This window comes from Papaver somniferum, unplaced genomic scaffold (assembly GCF_003573695.1).
Source record: "Papaver somniferum cultivar HN1 unplaced genomic scaffold, ASM357369v1 unplaced-scaffold_15, whole genome shotgun sequence".
NCBI classification, from domain to species: domain Eukaryota; kingdom Viridiplantae; phylum Streptophyta; class Magnoliopsida; order Ranunculales; family Papaveraceae; genus Papaver; species Papaver somniferum.
In genome coordinates this window covers 1,391,655-1,406,277 of record NW_020624376.1, presented here as the reverse complement: position 1 = coordinate 1,406,277, position 14,623 = coordinate 1,391,655, and the positions used below count along the sequence as shown (strand labels likewise).

Below are 14,623 nucleotides of genomic sequence, written 5' to 3'. Positions count from 1 at the left end.
TGAAGATGGTAGGTGGATCCAACAGTGAGATGGGAAGATATTGGAGCGACCGTAGGATGAGGAAATGCAGCAAAAAGGACGGCTCAAGATTGAGATGGGCGCTGCGATGTGAAGCGAGGACTTCGGAGTTTGATGTGCAATAATGGAGCGACCGTAGGATGATGAAATTCTTCGATCTGACGGCTGAGAACCGAGGCGGGCTTGGGTTGAGATATTTGCGTAATTCCTCCCGGCCTTTCACTACTTTTCTGCTCTTTTCCGCTCCGCAATTCATCCAACTTTATTTATTACCTAAAAATGCAAAATTAATTAATAAAACTATTTAATCTTGAAAACAAGGAAAATACAGAATATGGGGTAAAATGTAGAATTTAATGCACAAAGGATGAGTTAAATGCCAATAAAAATATATAGAAATATGCACTTTTTAGCACTTATTAAATACCCCCAAACCTAAATTTTACTTGTCCTCAAGTAAAACAAAACTAAGGAAATCCTACCTATACCACTGTCACTGGTCTCTCGATTGCATTTAGCGAATGCAATAAGCCTTTTAAACCACTAAGTGTCCCTAGTGGACGAGTGAAGTCTCGTGAAGGTTTGCTTAGAACGTACCTACAAAGTTCTAGGTCAAAATATAAGCTCAGATTCCATCAAATGTGACATGTGCAAGTCAGTTTAAGCTCACAGCAAAATGGAGATGTCAATCTAGCTATCAAAGGAACAATCCTAGCACTGATAACAAATAAAGACATGTGATAAGAGTGTAAAGTGTATCTACACATGTGTAAAGAAAGATCGGATGTTATGACCACTAATCACCAAGAGATAGTTTCTCAGGCTAAGAACCGAGGTCGAAATCTAGCTAGTTGTCCGGACTTTACGAGAATTGTGAATGAGTTGGAGGTATTTCACAATTACTCGCGTTGTACATCAATGGCATACACCCTTCCTTGCTTATAACAATAAAACAAAAGATGACTCTTTACATGACTCTTATTTACATTGACTACTCTCTTTTATTTTTGGAACAAGAGAGGATGGAATTGATAAATAGTTTTTTTTTTTTTTTTTTTTGATAAGGAAACACTTTTGATACATATACAAAAGGAAACAAAATATTACATGACACTTTGCAAGAGGTATCCCTTTTTGATGCACCCAGTTAAATTCGATGGTTGTCTTTCTTAATGTAACCTCCACCTTCTATCCCAACCAACCAAAGAACAAGCTAGTCAAGTTTCGTTCAGTATTCTAAAGTGATTGGCAACTAAAACTTCCGATAGAACACCTCAAGGATGAGGCTATACATGTATTGGTAGATCGTGCGCGTGCAAGTTTCTTATCACTATGTGAATTGTGCTAGAATCAGGGTGCCTAAATATCTAGACTAAGACTCCTAATAATTACATATTTGCACAAGAGTCAACATTTCAAGGTAAATGAGCTCCCTTTTTATGTTTTTTTTTCAATTTTTAATTTTTTTTTTATATATATAACTCTTTGGTTTTAATGGGTTTGGTTTCTTGGGATAAATTTGGTTTAGACGGGATTATGTCAAAAAGAAAGAGGTTTGTTTTCCTATTATAGCATGTTATCAGGGTTCCTAAATCTACCCACAAACCTAAAATAAACAGTGTCCTCAATGTTTTAGAAAGGAAAGAAAAACTGTACATGAAGAAACAAAAATCACAAGAAAAGAAAGAGCATGGAATGTTTAACCTGATATATGTACAAGGTTGGATCAGCTTAGTCCACATAGACTGGGTCCTCCAGGTTGGTTGTTTCAATGTCGGGTGGGATTGGTTCAAGGAATGGCTTTAATCTCTGCCCGTTGACTTTGAAAAGTTTCTGTTGGCGACATCTTCCAGTTCCCAGCTCCATGAGGGAAAACTGTGCGTACTAAGATGGGCTCGTCCATCTGGAACACGTTTGCCCGGAAAAAGATGCAATCGGAGTTTGACAACAACTTTCTGACCAGTCATGACTGAATTGCGGAGAATCCGCTTGTCATGAAACATCTTCATCTTGCTTGTACAGCATGGCAATATAGCCTCATTTCTCAATTCTTCCAACTCGTTGTGGAGTTGGAGTTTCCTTTGAATACCAGCCTCGTCCAGAGAGAAGTTAAGCTTTTTGATTGCCCAATAAGCACGATGTTCTAATTCCACGGGAAGATGGCACGACTTTCCATACACTAGACGATAGGGGGACATGCCAATCGGTGTCTTATAAGCTGTTCTATAGGCCCACAAAGCATCATTCAGTCGTAATGACCAATCTTTCCGGGACGGGTTAACCGTCTTCTCTAGAATGTGCTTGATTTCCCTATTAGACACTTTTACTTGTCCACTCGTCTGAGGGTGGTACGGAGTTTCAACCTTGTGAGTTATGCCATACTTGCGTACTAAAGACTCAAAGTACTTGTTACAGAAATGTGAACCGCCGTCATTGATGATAGATCTAGGGGTACCAAAACGTGCAAATATGTTTTCCTTTATAATTGAAAGTACCACCTTGTGGTCGTTTGTTCTGGTTGCGATGGCTTCTACCCACTTAGAAACGTAATCAAATGCGACTAGGATATACAACCTACCGTCAGAAATAGGGAATGGACCCATGAAGTCGATCCCCCAAACATCAAAAAGTTCCACTATCAAAATAGGGTTCAATGGAATCATGTTTCTCCTCGAAATACTTCCTAGCTTTTGACAGCGTTCACAAGCCACACAGTGATCATGGCAGTCTTCGAACAATGATGGCCAATAGAACCCACACTGCAGAATCTTTGCAGCGGTTTTCTTGGCACTGAAATGGCCTCCACATGCTTGGTTATGACAAAAAGATATCACTTCTCTCTGTTCATTGTTGGGGACACATCTCCGAATGATTTGGTCCTGGCAGTACTTAAACAAATATGGGTCGTCCCAAAGGAAATGTTTAACTTCATCCAAGAACTTAGAACGGTCTTGTCTAGACCAATGTGAAGGCATTCTACCTGCAGCAAGGTAGTTAACAATGTCGGCAAACCAAGGAAGGTCTGACACAGACATCAATTGCTCATCAGGAAATGATTCTCTGATTAGTATAGACTCATCATAGACTCAATGGTTAATCTAGACAAATGATCAGCAACCACGTTCTCACAACCTTTCTTATCACGGATTTCGAGATCGAATTCCTGTAATAAGAGTATCCATCGAATAAGGCGAGCTTTAGCATCCTTCTTGGAAAGAAGGTACTTCAAAGCCGCATGGTCAGTGTATATGATGATCTTAGATCCTATGAGATAAGATCTAAACTTGTCTAATGCGAAAACGACACAAGCAATTCCTTCTCGGTAGTTGAATAATTGAGTTGGGCATCATTAAGGGTTTTGCTAGCATAGTATATCACACATGGTAGTCTATCAACACGTTGTCCTAAAACAGCACCAACGGCATAATCAGAGGCATCACACATGAGCTCGAACGGTAGTCCCAGTTGGGTGGTTGACAATAGGAGCTGGATAAGGAGAGTCTTGAGTTCTTCCCACGCCTTCACACACGCAGCATCAAAGTTAAAGACAACATCTTTGGCAAGTAGGTTACACAAAGGGCGAGAGATTTGGCTAAAGTTTTTGATGAATCGCCGGTAGAATCCGGCGTGACCTAAAAATGATCGAATCCCCTTCAAAGTGGGGTTGGGGTAAATGTTGAATGAGGTAGACTTTAGCTTTATCTACTTCAATTCCTTTTTCCGATACGATGTGTCCTAGAACTATGCCGGAGTTCACCATGAAGTGGCATTTTTCCCAGTTTAAAATCAGATTCTTTTGCTTACATCTTGATAGCACAAGGACTAGATGGTCCAAACATTCGTCAAAAGAAGAACCAAACACAGAGAAATCATCCATAAAGATCTCGAGAAAACTATCTATCATGTCTGAAAAAATGCTCATCATGCAACGCTGAAAAGTAGCAGGTGCATTACACAGCCCGAAGAGCATACGTCTAAAAGCAAATGTCCCAAATGGACACGTGAATGTAGTTTTTTCCTGATCTTCCGGTGCAATGTGGATTTGGTTATAACCGGAAAAGCCATCTAGAATACAGTAGTGACCGTGTCCAGACACACGTTCTAGCATTTGGTCTATGAAGGGAAGGGGGAAGTGATCTTTTCTTGTTACTGTGTTCAACTTCCTGTAGTCGATACATACTCGCCATCCTGTGGTTGTACGTGAAGGGACTAACTCATTCTTTTTGTTTCGAACTACAGTAATGCCTGACTTTTTAGGAACAACTTGAATGGGACTAACCCATCTACTATCTGAAATCGGATATATGATACCCGCATCAAGCAGCTTCAAGATCTCACTCTTAACAACTTCTCTCATGTTAGGATTAAGTCTCCTTTGCATTTCCCTCGATGGTTTGTCATTCTCTTCAAGGTTAATGTGGTGCATGCAAATGGTGGGACTAATTCCTTTGAGATCTGAGATGGTCCATCCTAAGGCCTCTTTCTGCTCCTCAAATACTTCTAAAAGCTTGTTTTCCTGTTCCATGTTTAGTTGGGAAGAAATGATAACAGGTAAAGTATCATCAGGACCTAGAAAGGCATACTTCACAGTATCGGGTAGGGGTTTCAATTCCTGCTTGGCCTTAGGAGACTCATCCGAAGATATGACAGACTTCTCAGAAAGTGGGAGTTGTTCCACTTTAGTCTGCCATTCAGTGATGTCCATATGAGGTACATATTCGAGCAAAGATTGGACTTCACCAAGGTATTCATCATCATACAACTCCAAGTCAACTTCTTCCAGACATGCTTGCAAGGGTTCGACTGACATCATGTTAGTCAATGAGTCTTGTATCAAACTCTCAATCATATTGACCTCATGTACATCCTCATCATCAAGATTCACATGTTGTTGACTAACATTAAACACATTCAGCTCTACAGTCATGTTTCCAAAAGACAGCTTCAACACTCCATTACGGCAATTGATGATCGCATTAGACGTCGCCAGGAAAGGACGCCCTAAAATGACAGGAATGTGGCTATCCGGGTTATGTACAGGTTGAGTATCTAAGACAATAAAGTCTACAGGAAAGTAGAACTTATCAACCTTAATCAAAACATCCTCAATCACACCTCGAGGGATTTTGACGGATCGGTCCGCCAATTGGAGAGTTATGGGTGTTGGCTTCAACTCTCCAAGACCTAACTGCGCATAAACAGAATATGGCAGGAGGTTCACACTTTCACCTAGATCTAATAAAGCTTTATCAACCATGTGGTTTCCTATAGTGCAAGAAATTGTTGGACAACCTGGGTACCTAAACTTAGGTGGGGTTTTTTCAGAATGATGGAACTCACTTGTTCAGCTAAGAAAGCACGTTTGTGTACATTAATCTTGCGTTTTTGAGTACACAAGTCTTTGAGGAATTTGGCATATGCAGGGATTTGCTTAATTGCCTCAAGTAAAGGAATGTTTATGTTGACTCTTTTGAACAGTTCTAACATCTCATTGTAGTGGGTGCTTATCTGTTGGCGAACTAACCTCTGAGGATATGGAGCAACAGGAGCATTAGGAGGTAGAAGGATATTCCTAGCAGTGGGATTGTCAGCTTCACTAATGTGCTCGGACTCTTTATCTAAACTGGAGGTTTCCTTAGGTGGTGTAGGCAGTGCTAAGTTTGGCTCGGATTCACTTGTTTGTGGCATGCCTACATTGTTCTCAACAATCTTACCACTTCGGAGAGTGGTGATGGAATGGACTTGATCGGTTGAGGTTTCTTCGCAAGATGATGTGCCTGCTTGAAATATCCTCTTTGGATTTTGTTGGGGTTGGCTAGGAAGTTTACCCTTTTCTCTCTCACTTATTGAATCACAAATTTGACCCATCTTTTGATCTAGATTTTTCTGACTTTGCACCAAACTCTGGAAAATCTCCTCTATGTTGGATAATCTCTTGTCGGTATTGTGTTGAGGATATGATTGTTGTTGAGGGTTCCTAGGGTATTGATATCCCTGATTGTTTTGATAGCTTTGGGTGGGTTGAGATGGTCCTCCTTGAGTGGGGCCTTTGGACCATGAAAAGTTGGGGTGGTTCCTCCATCCTGGATTGTAGGTCTGTGAATAAGGGTTATGCTCTGGTTTTTGAAACATAGCATGTGATTGCTCAAGTCTAGCTTCCTGGACTGCAAGTAAATCTGGGCAACTATTGAGTTGATGGTTGGGATCATGGCAAGCAGCACATACAGACATTTCGACATGTTACCGGAGAGTAGTGGTGGAAGGTTTTGCATTTTTATGTAGTTCTAACTCTTCTATTCTCCTAACTAACGATTCCATCGTTGCATTTCCCTCAAAATCTGACTCAATCCTAAGAACCTTAGCTACAGGTGTAGTCTTTCTGGGTTCACGAATGGATTCCCACGGTTGCGTCTTCTCAGCTACCTCAATTAAGAAGTCCCAAGACGCATCAGCAGTTTTGTCTACGAAAAGACCATTGCACATCGACTCAATCGTTGTTCGGGTGGACACATCTAGACCCTCATACAAAATTTGCACAAGTCTCCATTTTTCAAAACCATGATGGGGACATTGGAGCAATAATTCATTGAATCTCTCCAGGTATCTAGCTAAGGTCTCACCCTCTAATTGCACAAAGCTATTCAGACTTTGACGAATTGTCGCAGTCTTGTGGTTTGGGAAGAATTTTTTGAAAAACTCCTTTGTGAGGTCATCCCATGTCATGATGGATTGTGGCTGTAAAGCATACAACCAGGCTTTTGCCTTATCTTTCAGGGAGAAAGGAAAGATCCTTAACTTTAGGGTTTCCTCGGTCATTTGAGTGAAACGCAGAGTTCCACAAATTTCCTCGAATTCTCTCACGTGGTGGTAATGGTTTTCATTTTCAACACCTCTAAAAACAGGGAGCATTTGTATTGTGCTCGATTTCAGCTCATAATGGCCATTAGCCTCGGTTAGGACAATGCAAGAGGGTTGACTTGCTCTAGTTGGGCACATATAATCCTTGAGGGTACGGTGTTCTCCCATTGTTTCAGATTGGTCCGGTGTGTTTTCCTCAGAAGTTGTGGGTATGTCAATTGGGTCTATTTGATTTACTCTAACTAGTCTATTTGATTGGTCACTAAAGGTTACAATCATATCCCACTCATGAAATAACAAGCCCACAGATAATGGAGAAAACACGGCCCATAAGGATTATGAAGATTTGGTTTTGAAAGGGTTAAGTGGAATTTGGTTTTAAGGAGTGGAATTTTTGGTTAAAATTGGGTTTGGGAACTTTGGTTGAGTTGGGTTTGAACTAAGCCTAATTTGGGTTAATTTAGGCACACGAATTTGAAGCTTAATATAAATTATCACACATCCACAAAAGAAAGAAAAATAACAACAATAAAAAATATTACAAGCCCATGAAAGAAAAAGAAAAGAAAAAACAAATAAAAATTATTACAAGCCCAAATGAATTGAATAAATTATTACAAGCCCAAATTGAATTTTAATGAGGCCCAGTTGGGTTAACTCATGGGTTAGGCTTACTTGGTTTTGGAGGGAAGCCCAGTTGGGATTTTATTCCCTTTGTTGCACTAGCCCAGTTGGGCTTGGATCATCCTTAGCCTTTCTTTGCATCAACCCAGTTGGGCTTGTCTCTAACTCAGCTTCACTGCAGCCCACAGCACCTTGGTTCAGCTCACCCAACTGGAATAGCAGCACTGGATCAGGAGAACAAGGTAGAGGTTGGTAGCACAAGCAGCAGCAAAGCAGAACAACAGCAGCTAGAAGCAGACAGTAGCAGCACCAGCACCAGCTACACAGCACAGCAGCAGTAGCACACAACAGCAAGGGTGATGCAGCAGCAAAGCACAGAACAGGTATCTGCTTAAGTTACAGCAGGTTAAAAAGGGAGTTGGCAGGAAAGGTAGGTAAGCAAGGCTGGAGCCAGATAAGGAGGTAGCCAGCAGCAGGGACAAGCACTACTCAGCGCACATCCCCGGCAGCAGCGCCAAAAACTTGGTGTGAAAACGAAAGCGCACACAAAACCTACAAGTATATAGGGCCAAGTTATAGTAAAGGGATGAGTAAGGGGAAGTCCACAGGGATGTGGTGTGTAGTGATGGTAGCTAAGCTACGAACCAAGGCAAGTATCCAAGAGCAAGGGAGATAAATTGTAACTAAATGCAACCTATCATGAAACTAAGAGTTCAAACTAAAACAAGAAGTAAGCAAATTGCAGGGTGATTTCAAGCACAACAGTGCAAGGCAGAGGAGGACAGTGCACTATAACTAGTGCACATCAAGGTTTAAGTTGCACAATTTAAGCAAAACAGTGAAGAAACAAGTAGCTGGGCAATAAGCAAAAACAGAGAATTTCAAGTGACAGAGAAGTGAGTTTGTGGACTAAACTAAGGTTCTGAATCCACCTAGTGACCTAGACAGATAGTGTAGTTCTAGGTTAAATCCCTATCCCTAATGGATCTAGGTGAAGGTTCAAGCCTGCCTATGTTCTAGGGCATACATAGATGGAATGGAAGAATAATAAGCTAGTTCAACTGTTTTACTCATAGCATTGACTGTCTTTTAACAGCACAATCAATCACAAGCAAAGTTGGACACTAATTTCCTCCATTCCTCAATCAGTTCAACTTACATGAGTTATAACCTAACATTCCACCACCTAACTGTGTACTAAGGTTTCATCTAAACCTTAGCTAATGTAACTTAGCTCATAACTAACATGTTACTAATATCATACATCTTAAAAGATAATTGACACATAACTTCAAATTTTTACTGAACTCAAATAACTGAATTTGAAATTGGAAATAAAACTACTAAAATGTTCACTGGCTAGTCCAGAGATGTTTCTAACATTCACCCTTCATCTCTATTTATACCCAAAACATTCAATTAGGGTTTACAAGCATTTTCCCCAAATTTGATAAAATTAGGGTTCTTGGGAAATTGGGGAAAACTCACCATACCCTCTGAATTCGTTGTCCCCTCTGCAATTGAGCGATGACCCATGCTTCCACTTGCTCCTGTCAACTCGAACAACGCTCCAATTTGGTCTTCTCTCCACTGTAACTGAACTCTAGCTCTGCCTTTCTTGTTTGTAGCATCTAGGGTAGATGTGTTTCTGTGATGGTCGGGGAAGAAGGTGGTGATGGAGCTCGAGGTCTGGTAATGTCGGGGCATGGTGGTGAAGGAGTTGCAGGTGATGGAAGAGAGGAAGTTTGGGGAAGAGAAGAAGAGGTCGACAGTTTGGGGAGAATGGAGTGTTTGGCTTGAGGTCGATGGGTTTGGAAGTTAGGGTGTTGAGCGGGTGTGGCAAGGGGTGATGATTTTCGAGGAAACGCGTCGGATGTGAAGATGGTAGGTGGATCCAACAGTGAGATGGGAAGATATTGGAGCGACCGTAGGATGAGGAAATGCAGGAAAAAAGGACGGCTCAAGATTGAGATGGGCGCTGCGATGTGAAGCGAGGACTTTGGAGTTTGATGTGCGATAATGGAGCGACCGTAGGATGCTTAAATGCTTCGATCTGACGGCTGAGAACCGAGGCGGGCTTGGATTGAGATATTTGCGTAATTCCTCCCGGCCTTTCACTACTTTTCTGCTCTTTTCCGCTCCGCAATTCATCCAACTTTATTTATTACCTAAAAATGCAAAGTTAATTAATAAAAATATTTAATCTTGAAAACAAGGAAAATACAGAATATGGGGTAAAATGTAGAATTTAATGCACAAAGGATGAGTTAAATGCCAATAAAAATATATAGAAATATGCACTTTTTAGCACTCATCAGTACTTATTTCACCAGGTGTGACCTCAGGAGTATCTTCATTTATCATTTCTAGACGTTGTGGTTCATTTAAATGCTGACCAAAATCTTCTTCCCACTTAGTTTCTTCCTCTTGAGTGACTTCTTGGATGGGAAGATCTTCATCTGAAGATGCATTCACTGGTGCACTCTGTTCTTCATAAAAGCCACCTACATTGAAATCTTCATTACAATCATCAGGGTCATTACCAACATCTATACCCCTAGCACACATAGAAGCCCAATCTTCATAATTCATCTTTTCTTGTGTTTCTTCTTCACTATCATCTCCACTCGCATCCTCACTTTCATCTTCACCATCCTCTTCCTCATCATAGTCCTTAAAGAAAAATTCAGGCTTGTCATCAGGATGACACTCATCTTGATGCACATTAGGCAAATTCACCTGGTCATCTTCATACCCCTGTACATGGTTGGCTGCAACAGATGACTGTGTAGGAATACTTTGAGATTCATGAACATGGTTGTGAGCAACAGATGCTTGTGTCAATTCCACTTGCTCTTCATGCTCAAAATCAAGTCTTGTTGGTCTCATATCTTTAAGCCCACTAACAGTAATAGTCTTATTAAGTCTTGGACTCCTCCTAACCTCTACCCTTTTACTAACAGTTTTCTTCCTCACTGGGCTGATATAATTAGTCACACCACTTACCCCACTAACACTGGAAGCATCATAAACATAACCCCATTCTCTCACTGAAAAAGTAGGAATAATTGGAGTGAACCACAGTCTGACCAAATTATCTTTATTTACTTTCCCTTTGTTCCAAAATGAAATAAACATTTCTTCTGATTCACACATATCACATGCATTCCCTTCTTCATCATTAAATAAAAACAGTTCAAGTGTAGAGTTCATACCTTGTTCATTCACCAACTTAGTCTTTACCATAGCCATAAAAGCATCTCCACTGGTACCAGCTTTACAACCAAGAATATGCAAGTCTCTAAACCGGCCACCTATATCAGTTAACCAGAAATTCCTATCCTTGCTACCCATTCTGTAACAGATCCCCAACAAAAAAACAATAATTATTACAGTAGTGAAACAAATTTTACAGTAATCATTACTGTAAACAAATAGTATGAAACAAAACACTGAATAATATGATTACAGTAATGAAACAAATTTTTACAGGAAATTTTTTTACAGTAATGAAACAAAATAATACAGCAAGGGTGTTAGCAGCCATGGTAGTTACATAAATGTTTTGCAGTAATCATACTAATGATTACAGTAATCATACCAAAAATTTCATAAACATACTAATTTCATTTTCCCTGAATCAAATTACAACACAATCAAATTTCATAATCATACTAATTTCATAATCATACCAATTTTCTTCAGTTTCACAAACAAACCCTAATTTGTACTTTCTGAAATCGATCCACTAGGTTTGCATATCCATAATTTATCAACAACCCTTTCACCCTGCATCCATTACCAACTCAGTTTAAATCTCAAATCGTCACAAACCCTAACTTCAGATTATAACAACATCATCTCAAACCAATTTCATAATCACATTCCCTGAATCGAAAAATCAAAAATCATAAATATCCTAACCCATATCCTAAATCGCAAACCAATTTCACAAACCCTAACCCCAAATCGTAAAGCATATACCAAATCAAACAGATCAAATGTAGAAAGATACTCATCACATGGTTAATCACAAACCCTAAAACGTCAAATTTCTGAACAAAAAACTTACATGTTCCTCACCGGGAAGAGAAAACCTGCCTCTTATCTACTCCGTCTCATCTATCTTATCGATCTGCAGTTCCCTTTTTCCTTCCGATCTATCAGTCTCTCAATATCTCGATCTCTCTCGCCTGTAACCCTATTGCTCTCTGAACTTTCGATTTCTTTCTGTGACTGAAAATCGATTTTGGTGAAGATAATACCTGTAGCACACGTACGAAACACACGTTTGCTACAGGTGTCAGTCCTTGACCACGTGTCCTTGAAATAGATGCCCACGTGTTAATAGAACCATATCAGTACGTGTCGGGTATTTTTTCTTGCGAAGGGCAAAAATGAAAAATCACACTATAGTTGACTGGTCAAATGTAGTGAAAATGCCCCAATTTTGACCAAAATTTGAAAACTAACGCAATAGGGCATTTTGATTTCTTGCCTAACGTCCGGGGCATTTTCAAACCTGGGGGACGATTTTGGGGCATTTTGTCCTTTAACCCATAAAACAATTAGAAGCCACATTTGAAAGTTTTTGCAGCTTGCTAATTCCAAATTATATTAATCATTTGTGGCATCTTCTTTACAGGGGTTACAATATCAACTTGGTGATTTCCAATTAAAAGTTGGAAAAATTGCAGTTACTACAAATCCTGAAATTTTGAGGGGAATTGCTATGGAGGTTGTTGGGCCGGTCACAACTAATGGTCCAACATATGAGGTATCCCCTTAACCATTTGAGGGAAGAGCCTAACACCTATCCAAGTTAGGTTACAAAAAGTGAGAAACGATATTTGTTTCTCAGTCATCTTCTTTACATGTCGTAAAGAAAGAAAGGGAGGCGGCAATGAGAGGGAGTAAGAGAGATAGTGTGTAGCCACCATTAGAATTAATCTTTGGTGATGATTTGAAGTTAATATTTGAAGAAGAAGAAAGAGTTCTTAGCTAAGGATCTATTGGTTAGTGTGGTGAAGATTGATTGATCAATTTCAACATCTCTTCAAAAGGGGAAAATCTAGGGTTTGTTCAAACCTTAGTAGTAAGTATCTCTTACTCTTGATATTCTCAAATTGATAGTGAATCTCATCTTATTGGTGAATGAATTGTTGATCCATCCATTGGAGTTAGTGTAATTTAAGAAAATTGTTATCCAAGTTCTATATGCACCTTGATTATGGTGGAAGATTTTCCCGTGGTTTTTTACCCTTCACCTTGGAGGGGTTTTTCCGGGTAATTCTTGGTGTTGTCTGTTTGCTTCTCATATCGTCGTAGTTGTGTTATTTCCGCATTGTGTTTCATTACTTGTGTAGTTTTCGTATTTCACAAAGCGGCTCGGATTTTGCAAGTCTCCCCCAACAACTGTATTAGAGCTTTTAGGTTGAGCTAATCCTTTGCAATGACGGAAGGTAGCACTAGTAATAGAATGGTCGTTTTGACCAGTGAGAACTATGTGATATGGAAGACGAAGATGAAGGATTGGTTATATTGTGAAGATCTCTATGGTCCAATACAGAGCATGGGTATATGTCATGTACAATCAGTACCGAAGACTCCACAACATAATGGTGTTGCAGATCGGATGAACCGCACTATTCTTGAGAGAATTAGGTGCATGTTATCTCATTCCAAGTTGCAGAAGCATTTTTTGGGTGAAGCAATGAATAATGATGTGTACTTGATCAATCAATCACCTTCAAGACCGCTAGATGGATGATGAGTGCTAAAAAGTACATATTTCTATATATTTTTCTTGGCATTTAACTCATCTTTTGTGCATTAATTCTACATTTTATCCCATATTCTGTGTTTTCGTTGTTTTCAAGAATAAATACTTTTCTTAATTAATTTTGCATTTTTAGGTACTAAATAAAGCCTGGTTATCTCACGGAGCGAAAAGAGAAAAGGAACGGCAAAGACTCTCGCTAGGAGGAAGCAAAGAATGATGTTTGCAAGAGACGGATCAACTAGAAGTGGGCTTGAAGAGGAAGAATTGATCTTAAAGAAGATATGGGCTTGGCATACCCAAGACCCAAAACCCTTACCCAAATCCATTTCCATTATCCATACCCATTTCCATGAGAGCCGTCAGATCGGATCCATTCCATCATCCAACGGTCGCTTCATCATCGCGCATCGAGATTTGATATCCCTGTCTAACACTTTAGCACCTAACTCCATCTTGGACCGTCAGTTTTGATGTATCCATCATCCAACGGTCGCTCCACCATCTCCATCGCTCCATTGGATCATTCTATCATCTTTTCATCCAACGTTTTCCCTTATCAGAACATCTAAAATTGATGAGTCCGTCTAACACCCTAGTCACCGAACCCTATTACCCAACCAAACGGACCCTTCTTCTCCATCGGGTTATTCTTCTCATCTTCCATAAAAACTCCACAGTCCTACCACCATACCGCCTACAACTCCACTGCCACCACCATCTCTTCCATCACCACCTCGAGCTTCACCATCTCCATTCTCCCGACCAAATCAGAGCCATCACCATCATCCAGCTCCCTAGTATTTCCCTATCTTGTTCTTAGCATCAACATTAAGTTCTACAAATAAGAAAGAGAAAAGCTAGGGCATCAGTAGACGCAATTGGGAGCAGTTCAAGCTGAGGAGGAGCAGAGTGAACAACAACAGGGCATGGGTCGAGCAGAATTCACACATGGGTGAGAGAATTTGATTTTCCCCAAATCAATTTAGGGTTTTCAAAATTAGGGTTTTTAGAAATTAGGGATTTGATGTAAGCTATAAATAGAAACTGATGTAAAATGTTTAAACGGTTCTTGGGTCATCCGAGATACCCCCTAATTGGGTTAATTTCATGTTTAATTTCAATTTCAATTCCATAATACTATCAGTACATGTTCTTCACTGTTAAATTTTGTTCTTATGTTCTAAACTTTGTTCTGATGTTATGTTCATGTTCTTGTGTACGTTAATGTTCATGTAATTCCCCTGTTTGACTCACATGTTCTTGTTTTGAGTCTTAATGCTTGACAAACATGAAAACTCCTAACTTCAGCATGTTCTAATTCACCACTAGGGTGAGAAGACC

General features: G+C 39.9%; 1 pseudogene; it reads left to right on the top strand.

Moving 5' to 3' along the window:
• LOC113335572 overlaps positions 1-14,623 on the top strand; it is a 43,532-nt pseudogene that overhangs the window by 6,460 nt on the left and 22,449 nt on the right.